This window comes from Eptatretus burgeri, chromosome 4 (assembly GCF_056783735.1).
Source record: "Eptatretus burgeri isolate ZD-2024b chromosome 4, Ebu_testis_v1, whole genome shotgun sequence".
Taxonomy (NCBI): domain Eukaryota; kingdom Metazoa; phylum Chordata; class Myxini; order Myxiniformes; family Myxinidae; genus Eptatretus; species Eptatretus burgeri.
The window spans coordinates 120,990,459-121,003,605 of NC_140964.1; positions in this window are offsets into that span (position 1 = coordinate 120,990,459).

The window sequence follows — 13,147 nt, forward strand, 5'->3', positions numbered from 1 at the left end:
TGGCCTCTCCCTCTGCAGCTCCCGGCACCGACGCGAGCACCCCCTCGTCCGCCTTCGCCGCCGCCACCTCTCCACAGCTCCGTCTAATCGCCCTCTCCGTCTCCTCTCTTGGCTCGTCCCAACTCTTCACTCTTGACTTCTCCCCTCCGAACCCTGACTCTTCTTCCCAGCTCCACCGACAACTCGTTCCAACGCACCACTCTCAACTCTCTTTTACTGACGAACGCAGCCGTCTATATAAGCCCCGTGGCTTCGCTCCTTCACCTTTGACCCTCTGCCTCCGACCCTTCACCTCTCTAACTGGCTCCCCACTGGACCGAGGAAAAGTGGGCGTGAATGCTTTTTGATCCATGAATTTGCATATAGCGTCCTCACTCCAACGCCCTGGAGGCGGGGCCAAATCGCCCCAGCTCGCCGATAGGACGGAACAGAAGTGGGCGTGAGTCGTTTTTGATCCGTTTTTCTTCGGAAAGTCTCTGATGTCTCTGAACACGCTGCTCGGTGTGCGCCCCGCACGAGTCCAGCATCAGCGCCCACAAGTGGCGCAAGAATGGCGGTGATGCGATGGTGGCGAGTTGCGACGGTAAAGGTCGTGGCGGTTGTGTGAAGCGGCGTTGTGGTTGGTGGTTGTTGTTGTGAAGCGGCGTTGTGGTTGGTGGTTGTTGTGAAGCGGCGTTGTGGTTGGTGGTTGTTGTGAAGCGGCGTTGTGGTTGGTGGTTGTTGTGTGACGGCTGTTGAGACGTGGTTGGTGGTGGTAGTAATGGCGGCTGGTTCAAAATAAAGATAGTAAAAGAAAAACGGCTATCCTGAAGAGTCGCAGCCCGACTGAATGACATTTATTCCCTCGAAACAACGGGTTTGGGCCTAACTACACATATACTTACAGAGATATCTCACCTAAGGGACCTGAATGGTGGTTTGTGAATTTCGTCAACCACAACAATATTATTTCTGTTAACATCTGCGTGTAATTTGACGTATCTCCTCCAAAACTGCCAGATGGATTGTCGCCATTTTCGGCATGCGGATGCTCTGTGGTCTAATGAACAGCATGGGCTATGTGAGATCGCACCAGAGGGACACGTTTAGGAATTTTGGGCGATTTTCTAATTTTTATGTTCGTTTGCATGGCGACGTGACGTCACCGCTCATAGGCGTAATTCCGTCATGACATCATCGGTCATTCGCTGACGTCATTACGTCTGTTGTCGACAGACCATCACCACCGAGAGGCGTAATGCCACTCCTAGAAATCAGCGTCTGCAATGTAAAACCCTCTTCTGCACATGCTGACTACCTCAGAAGGTGAATTTGACACAAAAAAATGCAACAAGAAACATTGTATTTAAAGTAAAGATTTATTTAAAAAATATATTATTTCTGTTAACGTCTGCAATAATTTGATGTTTCTCAACCGCCATCATTACCTGTGCTGTGTCTTGCGTGTGTGATCTTCAAATTAAAGCGTCCAGCAGTGTTCGATCATCGGATGTGCACCAAAACGTGCCGTTCATTGAAATTTGCATTCTGATTCTCGGTCACCCTCCACTGCTCCTGTTCAGTCTCGGGCTAGGCCTATATCATGTTAAACTTGCCCCATCAGACGTCAACCTTCCAGTCACACTGCAGAGGATCCAATTTCCAGTCAGACTCGCATACTCGATGACCATAAACAAATCCCAGGGCCAAACATTTGACAAACTCTGAATATACCTCCCAGCCCCTGTGTTCTCCTATGGCCAACTATATGTTGCATTTTCACATTCAAGAGGTTAGTCCTATATATCTATCAAAGTGGACAATGATTCCTCACAAGGACTATTCAGCAACAAGACACTCACCCAAAATGTCATCTACAGGGAAGTCCTTCAGAAAACTAAGGAAGGTAACCATAGTGCATCACATCCCAAATGACACCCTCCCCAGCTTCGCATAACATCAAATATTATGCCTCATCCACCTTTTGCCACCCACTCAACTCCGTGCGGAGCACGGGTATATGCTAGTGTATATATATATATATATATATATATATATATATATATATATATATATATATATATATATATATGTATATGTATATATATATATATATATATATATATATATATATATATATATGTATATGTGTATATATATATATATATATATATGTATATGTGTATATATATATATATATATATATATATATATATATATATATATATATATATATATATATATATATATATATATATATATAAACACATATACATACATACACATACAGACACATGACAGAAGGAAATAGACACATTAAATTCTTCATTTCATCATTATAACGCATTTTTACTCAGTAATTTGAACTAATATTCGACTATTTCTATGCAGAAATGAGTTCCTGGGTCTTGTATGACAACTAACTATGCCTCGAACCCAGAGAGCACACAAACTTTCCGATTTTCAAAGAGGACAAATTGTTGGCCATTTGGAAGGTGGAGTCAGCCAGCGTCAGATAGCTCAGAATCTTGGCAGTCCGCTTTCTACGGTCAATCGGGTGATTGTGCAATTCACCAGCGAAGGCAAGGAATCCAATGCTTTCTGTTCTGGTCAATCTGGGCCCACAGAAAGGTGTCTTCAAGCTGTCAAGCAGTCCATTGAGAAAACTCCCCGTTGCAAGGCAGCAGATGTTGCAGAGGAGGTCCAGGTTAGCTCAAGAACTGCCGTGCGGTACCTTCATCAACTGGGTTACTGTGGGAGAGCAGCTCGGAGAAAACCTCTTCTTCGACCAGCCAACATTCAAAGGAAAAGAAGTGGGCTGAGGAGATGGCCAACAGAGCCTTGGAGTTTCAGCAAATTGGAATCTTTTCACATGAATCCCAATTTGTTCAATTTTCTGACAGTGGGTGCGTATGGGTCTGGAGACTTCTCACTCAAGAGTTTTCTTTTAACCAATTGCAGCCAACTGTCAAACACGGTGGTTTTTCAGTGACGGTGTGGAGAACAATCTGGAGCGCTGGTCGGTCAGAGCTTGTGGAGTATGTTGGCAACATCAACACTATGATACACATTTCTATCCTTGAGGATGGACTTCTCCCCGTCTTCTGCACTGGTCAAGATGGTCAAAAACAACACTGTTCATAGAAGATGGAGCTCCATGCCACAATACAAAAACGACCAAAGAATGGCAGGACAGAAATGGGATCAAACGACTTCCATGGCCAAGTTAGTCTATTGAGATTCCCATTGAACACCTCTGGGCCACTTTGGATCCAGCTGTGCAGAAAAAGTCCAGGAAACCAACATCATGGGCAGAATTGCTAATCCATTTGCTTGAAGTCTGGGCAGAAATCCCACAAGAGAAAATTTTGTAACTCGTTAGTTCGATGCCTGAAAGAGTAAAAGCATTGAAATCTGCAAATAGCAAGTCTACAAAATACCAGTGTATGTATTAAAATGGATCAAATGTTCATCAAATGTTCAATAAAAAAATTATTTTAAAATCATGGTGTCTATTTACTTCTGTCATGTCTCTGCACATATATATATATATATATCTATATATATATATATATATATATATATATATATATATATATATATATATATATATATACATATACATATATATATATATATATATATATACATATACATATACATATACATATATATATATATATATATATATATATATATATATATATATATACAGTCAAAGCTCGTTACTATGCCACCCGTCGGGACCGAGCAAAAGTGGCATAGTAGCGAGAGTGGCATAGTAACGAGATTTTGTAAAAACGGCCTTATTTTCTCAAGTTACCCATCTGTAGTTAATCTTTAGACAAAATTTATTCCAGCAAGTAAAAGGCACGATTGTTGTATAAGCTAAGCGAACGGAGAACATACACACACTAACAGAGTTCACACACTAACATATGGCATGGTGAGAAATTCACGACACACAAAGCTTTCAAGAATCGTCGGCTGGCGCATCTTCTTTCGGCGGATCTCGTGCATCTCGTTGTCTAGCCGATCGCACGCTTGCATCACACCGGGCTTCCCGCTTCTCTGCTGCATGAACTTCCGGACGGTGCTACAAGTGCGCTGGGCTTCCTCGAACGGAACGATTTCCTCCTCGACAGTTACCTCGTCATCTTCGCTTTCCACCAGCTCCTCACTGCGCAGAATCTCCTCCTCAATCTCCTCCAGCGTGAAATACCCGCCAGTCGCGAGGCGCTCGTCGGCTTCGAGAAAGTCAGACAGCTCGATCTCCTCGTTCTCGTGCATCTTTTCCTCGGCAGGCAGAGCTTCCCAGATGTCGGGCAGCTCCGCATCCTGTGGCTCAGTTTGGATCTCCTCATCGATGAACTTGGCCTTCGCGAAACAGTTCCTGATCGTCAACTTGCCGACCTGCTCCCAAGCACGCCGGGCGACGTGTAGAGCGTCGAGCAACGTGAACTTGAACTCCTTTCCCTCATCTATGGCCTCAAGCCGGCGGCATAGCAGGAGCTTCTTGTAGTGGCGCTTGAGGTTCTCTATGATTCCCTGATCCATTGGTTGCGGGTGGCTGTCGTGTTGGGTGGGAAGAAGACCAGTTGGATGTTGTTCAGCTCGAGCTCGGGAGGGTGGCCAGAGAAGTTATCGAGACAGACCAGCACTCTGCATCCCTGCTGGCCGAGTCGTCCGTCCCACGCACGCAACATCTCCTCGAAAAGCTCCGCCATCATCCACGCCTTCGAGTTCGCCTTGTACTTGACCGGGATCTCTTTGTTCTTGAAGGCACGGGGTTTCTTGGAATTGCCAATCACCAGAAGAGGGAACTTCTCGCTGCCGCTCATGTTTGCCCCAACCAGAAGAGTGATCCTTTGCTTGCTTTTCTTTCCTCCAGTACACCGCTCTCCCCTGAAAGCCATGGTCTTGTTCGGAAGCAGCTGCCAGAAGAGTCCAGTCTCGTCTAGGTTGAAGACATCGTCTGCAGAGAACTGCCAGTAAGGGCCGGAGGAGCCTGTTGTTGCCACTCAAGAAGGGATTGCGAATCCACCGATCTAGCTTCGCCCTGCACTGTCTTGAACGTGATGCCGTGGCGCTTCTTGAAATTGCCCAACCAACCGTCGCTCGCCATGAAGTCTGGGATGTGCATCAGCTCGGCCAGTTTCATCGCCTTCTCCTTGATCAGATCGCCGCAGACAGGCACATTCTGTCCTCTTGATTGCTTCAGCCACATGAGCACTCCCTCATCAAGCTTCGGGTCGTGAGCCTGCATCAACTTCATGCGCTTCGATGGAAATCCAGCTTTGATTGCAGCCTCGATTGCATCCTTCTTGCTGAGAATGCCCTTCACGGTGGTTCTCTTAACTTCGACGCCCCATTTCTTGCTAATCTCCCTGGCCAACTTGGACTGATTCGGCTCCTTCTTCGCGGCATCGATGATCTCCTTCTTCTCCTTCAGCGTAAAGTCAGTTCGCTTGCGTTTCTGAGCTGACATTATGGGCTGAATTTGAAAAAATGATGTCACTGTTGTACGTGTGCCTGCGTGTCTGTGTGTGTGCTCGCGCTTTTTTGTGTCTCGTTGTGCGTGTTGTGATTGCCTTGTTGTGGCTGGCATCGGAGAGAAGAATCGCGTGTTTTGACAGTCTGACTATGCGCGTACGTATTGAGTTATGTTGTGCGCAGCTGGACTGTAGTTCGTCACTTCACCTTTGGACGTGAGTGTGATAATCGAGCACTGCGCAATACAGATTTTTTCATGACTCGTGCCTTTTAAGAGTTGCACAGTAGTGGCATGGTAGCGAGAGTAGGGGGTGGCATAGTAAATTTATTTTGTATTGAATTTTATCGGGACCGAGCAAAAGTGGTATAATAGCGAGAGTGGCATAGAAGCGAGGTGGCATAGTAACGAGCTTTGACTGTATATATATATACACATTCACATTTACACATACATGTATATATATATATATATATATATATATATATATATATATATATATATATATATTTATGTATATATATATATATATATATATGTATATATATATATATATATATATATATATATATATATATATATATATCTATATATAGATATATATATATATATATATATATATATATATATATATATATTGTAGTAGCATTCCCGCCCCTTGGCGTGCGAACGACCGCGTCTAACCAATAGCGGTCGCTTCGCCCACCGAACGGACAATCCAGTCGTGACTTTCTGGAACCAGAAACCTGTCACGGGTGGGTTTTTAATCCCACCACGGCCCAGTCCATATTCTACCCGCGCGAAATAGGGTCAATCGCTGAATATCGATATACCTAAGTACCTGCGCGGGTAACCTACCGAGGGACCGTACCTCGGCGAAGGACTGCTTGGACACCAACCGCTTAAACGGTCTGTTCCGTTCTGGGATAACCGAGCGGGTATTATCGCCAGACCTCGCCGGACCCGATTCTATTTATCAGCTATTTAAAAACCAACTATATTCCAAGTGCAAGATGGGGCAGTTCAATGAGGGAATGGATGCAACGAACAGGTTTACATTCACACAAGGTCATTTATTATAATAAAGCACGTATGCAATTAAACAAGGCAAAACACGTGTGCCATTATACAAGCAACAAAAGCACGACAAAAGAACTACAACCGTCTACTTATTATGTACAGTCACTTGCACTTAACAGCAGTTCCAACTTATAGACGGGCCCACGGACACACGTACGCCCACTCACACACTCCAGAAATGGTGGCAGAGGCCTTTCATAACGGGCTCCAGCTCGGAGGACAGGTTGAGCTGAAACCCAGAACCTATCTCGAACCTCTCCACCTCGTGTGGTCTTCAAGTTGTTCGGACCCGGGCTCCCGCGAATTCTCCCGCGCTTCTCAACACGTGTTGGTGAGATAAGGTGCCGATCCTTCCCGTTGATGCGTCGCTTCCCCGAGGAACCACCTCCACGAAGAGGTCGATGAGTCGCACCAAGCCGGGAACCAAAATGGAGAACAAAGAGCTCCACGAACCAAAAAGAAGAAGCCACCACTCGCAGCTCGAGCCGAGCGACTGGCTTAACTTCCTTCCAAACAGGGCAGCTTGAAGCAAAAAGCTCTCCCGCGCCAAGCAGAAGCCGAAGCTCACGGAACCATCAAAGCAAAAAGCCTCCAAAAAGCCTCCTCCCAAGCCAGGCCTCAGCCGAAACTCACTGAGCCAGCCGAAGCAAAAAGCTTCCGAAGGCCTCAACCCTAACACAAGCCAAGCAGGACCTGACGGTCAACTGAACGACTCCCCTCAACTCCCTTCTCCAACTCTGCCCACGAACAAAAGAAAAGATCTCCTCTTATCCTTCTCCCGCTGCCGTCCCGTGACTCATGACTCATGCCCTTGTGCTCCATCCCCCACTCAGCCACGGCAGGGAGGGAGTTGTTGACATCATGAGTCACGGGACGGCAGGATTCTTTTTCCTCTTCGCAGAAGAGGGGGAGGGATGTCTCCATTGTTCGTTCCCTAACTATTAAATCGATCCGCAGCGCATTTAATCGATTTCTGAACATTTAAACAATGAAAGGTGAGCTATCTCGGGAACAAGCACTTATCGACATAGCTGACTAAAGGAACCTGAATGTTGAATGCAATCAAATTCCCAAATTCGTAACACTACCCCTCCCCTTTTTACAGACTCGTCCCGAGTCGACAAATTTTCATGTGACCAGCATGTGTAAGTTTTCCCTAAGTACGTTCTACCTTCGGATCCCTGAGTGCTACATTTCTTAAAACGTATCCCAAAAATAAATAACCTAATGCGCTGCGTAACTACCTAAACAAACTCTCACAGACTCATTCGGACAACTTAACTAAAATTGCTGGCGCTAAAACAAACATGCAGGTGGGGTTCCACGTATTTACAATTTTCACTCAACTTATCCATTACTTCACCATGGCCCAGGACTTGTGATCTGTGAAAGGGGAGAAGGTAAAAGTCGTTTCAAAGTCCATTGATGCAGGGGAATGGATGGAGATGGTCGTAAAACACAAATGAGCATGATGGATGCACGGGCTGCCTCCAGGGCAGTCCTTGCAAAACTGGATGGTCCTGGTGCACATGGTGATGGATGGACACAGGGCAAATGCAAACAAGGGCTAGCAGGCATGGGGTCATGGCAGAGGCAGGCAAACGAGGCATGGGAAGGCAAGTCCATGCAGAACAGGCGGTTGTAGCACAATAGGCCGGCAATGAAGCTGGCCGCCCTCTGGTGTGGTTCCATCAGGTCTGGAGGGAGTGCGGTGGTGCTGGCCGCTCTGAAGGCGGCTCGAACATAGCCTACTGTCCCCCCCCCCACTCTATCGCCTTTGCCTGTCTCTGTCCATACTCACTCCCTTAACACACAACACAACAAAATTTAGCCCCTCTTTATTTTTATTATTTTTATTTCCCTTTTAGAATTGTCTCCCTAACCCCCTTTATCCTCCTTGTCTGGCTAACCTATCCTGTCAACCTAGCCTACTCCCAACCCCTACGTTCCCTCTCTGGAGGGGAATAGGGAGAGACTAGCGTCTGTCTCGAGACCCAACGAAGCCTCAGAATGGCCTCCTCAGAGTTCAGCGATCTACCAAGGTGAGTCCAGCAGCCTACAACGAGCGAAGGGATGGATGGTGCGAAGGGGTACATCTCCTAACTACCCGAACATTCATTAACCTGAAACTACCCCGGGGCTTTCCAAAAACGCCTGACACCTTTAAACTATCGGTTCTAAAAACCATGATTCCCGTCGCCTGTGTTGGTGTCCATTATAAATTTGGGCCTCGCCCTCAAATTTTCATTCGTGCCCTCGCACAATTTCCTGGCTGGTCAGCGTGGCTCAACTGGCAGGAACTCCCCTTCTGCCGAACTCTAACCATGGCACCCCCAGGCCTGCAGGCTGCCTCTGAGCCTAGCTGCTCCCTACAACGTGGGGGGGTTGCCCTCTCTGGCATTGCCCTCCTCCGATGCCCACTTGGCATGTTAATGCCCCGGGTCCCTTTCCGAGGGTCGCCCGTGCCCACTACACTGCCCCCGTGGCATTCTGGTGCTACGGGTCCCATTTCCGATGGGTCGCCTGTGCCCACTACACTATCCCGGCCCCTCTTGGGCCCTTGGCCTACTCTGGCCGACGAGTCGGTGCCCGGGGTGCCCACTAAACAAAACTCACCTTTCCACAGCCACGCTCCCACCCGGTCAATAAACTCTTGCACCCCTCCAAACAGGTTTCGTGCCTTCTCTCGACACCAACAACAAAACGACCTCCTTTTGGTAAATTTGAATAACCCACGAACTAACATTAAACTACTGACCCTGGGGTCACTTGGTTGGGAATCACTCCTCCCCCCAATCAGTCATCGCACCATGTATACCATATTCGCTCCACTCACACACTTTCCATTTCGCAACTCACACCAACACTCTAAACTGCCATCCTTCTAACTAAATCCCCTAGCTAACTAGTGCTCCCTCGTCATCCCTTACATCAATGCACGTTCCATTTACTCTACGTAGCTAAACTACGTCTCCACTACACATTTCCACTCTGTCCATGTCTCCCAAAATCCAAAAATTCCCATTTCCTAAATCTGAACTAAAATCCCTCTAACTAATCCATTCCAGGGGCTCCATGAGGAACAACCAACCCATGTCCCCATGAAGCCGGTCTAACTAACTCTAACCCATCCCCCTAACTAGTAGTTCCTGTGCCCCCTGACAGGGGGGTCTTCCACCCCTTGCCCAGGGAATCCTGTTCACCCGAAGCGAGGCTTGCTTTTTTTTCCATGCGCACACCAGCGCGGCAACTCGCAACCTGCGCTCTTTCCCCGTGACGTCATGGCAGCTGTTCGCGTTTCTCGTACCTCGTCCCTTATCGGACGGCACCATCCGGCAGGGATTTCCCTCTTGTTGGATTCCAACCATGCAGTCACAACGTCACCCTGCGCATCCAAAGCAAACCTCATGTTTCGAAGGGTTCTCCACGCGAGCACATGTGCTCTGCTCGTCGGAGCTTCACACACACGCTCGCCTGGAAAACCCGTCCGTTCCAAATTCACAATCCAGCCGAGCTTCTGTCTGTCCCACGGGATTGGCAAATCCACCACGTGTGTTTCCGGACCGGGTTTCAGTCGCGCAGGCGCGCACGTGGCGGCCTTGTGCGTTGTACGGCATGGACCCCGCGCGCGCTGCCGTGCAAACCCGGCATGGTTCTCAAACCAGCTACGGCCGCGACTCGGCTTTTGTCCCTCATCTGTCGCAGTCGTCGTCGCACTCTCGCACACAAACTTCCACGTGCCACGACGCTCACACACCTCGCCATGACATTCTCACTCGGACATGCGGTTGCATGTTCCCGCATGCCAACCGCCATCTCCCTCACATACAGCGCTCTCATACACGCGGTCTCTCTCACACACGCTGTTCCTTCCAACCTCGGTGTTTCTCTCACACACACCTTTTCACTCAAGAACGCCGTTTCACTCACACATGTCGAAACCACACACGCTGTTTCCCTCGCACATGCTGTTACTTCCACACTCGATGTTGCCTTGACACACGGCGTGCTGGAAGGCCCGCATTTCGGCACACTCGCTACCAGGCACACCATATTACTCACACACGCGGTCCCTTTCACACAACGCCCCTCACCCACGCCATGCGCGCTTCTCAGCACACATTCCGCCACACTCGTGAACACACATACTGGAACCACACACACCGGAACAACCACACTGGGAATTCGTTCCACCACAAGGGTTCCCGGGGCCTTCACACCCCCAAAGCATCGCGTGCACCCATTCACAGCACTCGCCCATCCTAACTCGGTCGACACGACCGGACCCACCTGGTCGAGATCAGCTTCAAGGGGGAATATTCCCTCCCAGGTCAGGTCAGGTATGGGAGCAAGTGGCAGAACAGCGCGTCGCTGCGTCCACTTTCCACCGGTACTCCAGGGGCCTCCGTCTGGCCATCCCCCAGGCAGATGCCAGGCCCATCCCCATCTCCTTGAGATGATGGTCAACCTGCTGCAACCACGAGGCACGTGGTCGGTCCACTGGCCTCCTCCACTCATGAGACTCCCTCGCTGAGAGAATCTGGTGAGCAGGATCAGCGTCAGGAAAACGAGCCACATGTCCATAGAACCGCAACTGACGCTCACGGACTATGCAGGTAACAAATCTCATCCGAGTCTCTCTCAGCAACTGCTCGTTGGACACAAAATCCGACCAGCGATAGCCAAGGATTCTCCGAAGAGACCTGGTGCCAAAGGAATTAAGTCTCCCTCTCAGATCCTTGGTCAGAGTCCAAGTCTCGCATCCATAGAGCAAGACTGGAAGTACCAAGGACCTGAAGACTTGGACTTTCGTCCTCCCGCACAGGTACTGGCAGCGCCACACCCATGATCCAGTGAATCCATGACTCCCCAGGCCCGACCCAGACGTCTATTGACCTCTGACTCACAGCCAGCAGAGACATGAATATCACTGCCAAGGTAAGTGAATCTCTCCATGACCTCAACATCCTCACCACAAACAGACACAGACAGGACAGCAGCACCCAAGATGTCACCGAAAGCCTGGATCTTAGTTTTGACCCAAGAAACCCGTAATCTCAGCGGCTCCGACTCCTCATTCAGCACCTCGAGGGCCCCCAAAAGGATATCTAAAGTCTCCGCAAAGATGACTGCATCATCTGCAAAAACAAGGTCCGAGATCTTGACATTCCCAAATGATGCACCGCAGCTTGATCTCTCCGACATCCTCCCTAAAATCCAGTCCATACAAGTGCTGAAAAGTGTGGGGGCCAGTTCTCTCCCCTCGTTCCATAAGGAGGCCATCCGGCTGCTTGCACCGGGTCACGACACATTCCCCGAGCTCCCCCTCATCATCCTCCTCTAACTCTGTGTGTGTTTGTTCATCTTTCACCCCGTCTTTATCGTGTAGTCTCTCCTCTACTTTTTCTATCTCCTGCGTCTCTGTTATTTATTTCATTATTTCCGTCATCTCTACGTGTCTTGCTGTACACATCTCCGTCACCCCATTTAATTTTTTCCCTCTCTGTCACTGTCACTTCTTCTGTCACCATTAATTTTTCCATCGTAGTCACCTCCACGTGCCTCGTCCTACACGTCTCCCGGATTACTTTGTCCTCCCCCGCTTCCATCGCGGGGGGGGGGGGGGGGCACAGCCATTGCACTCCCTCCCAGCTCGTTCGCTCCCGCACGTGGCGCCGCCATTTTGCACACCGTTGTCCGCGCTTCGCCGCGCGCCACTGCCGCCACTGCCTTTTGCCCAGACTGGAGATTCCGCTCGATGCGCTGCATCTCACCCCGCAGTTTTTGCATATTCTCATCCATGTTGTTTTTTATTTCTTCCTTCATTTCCTTTGCGTTTTCTTTAAAATTCACCTTCATTTCGTTTTTAATTTCGCTTTGCGTTCCATCCATTTTGTTTCCCCTTTCATTTTTCATTTGTTGCATATTTGTTTCCATGTCACTTATTATCTTGCAAGCACTTTCATCCATTTCGCTTCCCATGCCATCCATCTTTGCCAGCAAAAGTAACAACATGTGGTGCATAATGGGAGTGTCCTGCACGGTGATTTCGCCCTGGGCCATACATTCAATCATTTCTAAATCTCTATTTATTACCCCCCTGCTCCCGTTCGCCTTGAACCGCCATTTTGCTTCTCGGAATAATTTAAAGCTCGTAATTTGGGGGAACGGAGGGTCGCTTTGCACACCCTTGGTCCGATTCCCGTTAATTTAGTTTGGAGGGGAATGAATCTGTTTCCCACTCCCGGACACCAGTGTAGTAGCATTCCGCCCGTCCGGCGTGCGAGCGACCACGTCTAACCAATAGCGGTCGCTTCGCCCACCGAACGGACAATCCAGTTGCGGCTTTCCGGATCAACACTGGAAACCAGCTACGGGTGTGTTTCTTACCACACCACAACCTTGTCCGCACTCTACCCACGCGCTACAGGGTCCGATCGCCAAATCTTCGATTTCCCTAATTATTCGTGCGGGTAGGTTACCGAGAGATTGTACCTCAACGGGACCGCTTGGAAACGAGCCGCTTAAGCAGCTCACTTCCTTTTGGGATAACTGAGCAGGGTATTATCGCGCAGTCCCGTTGGACCCGATCACTTT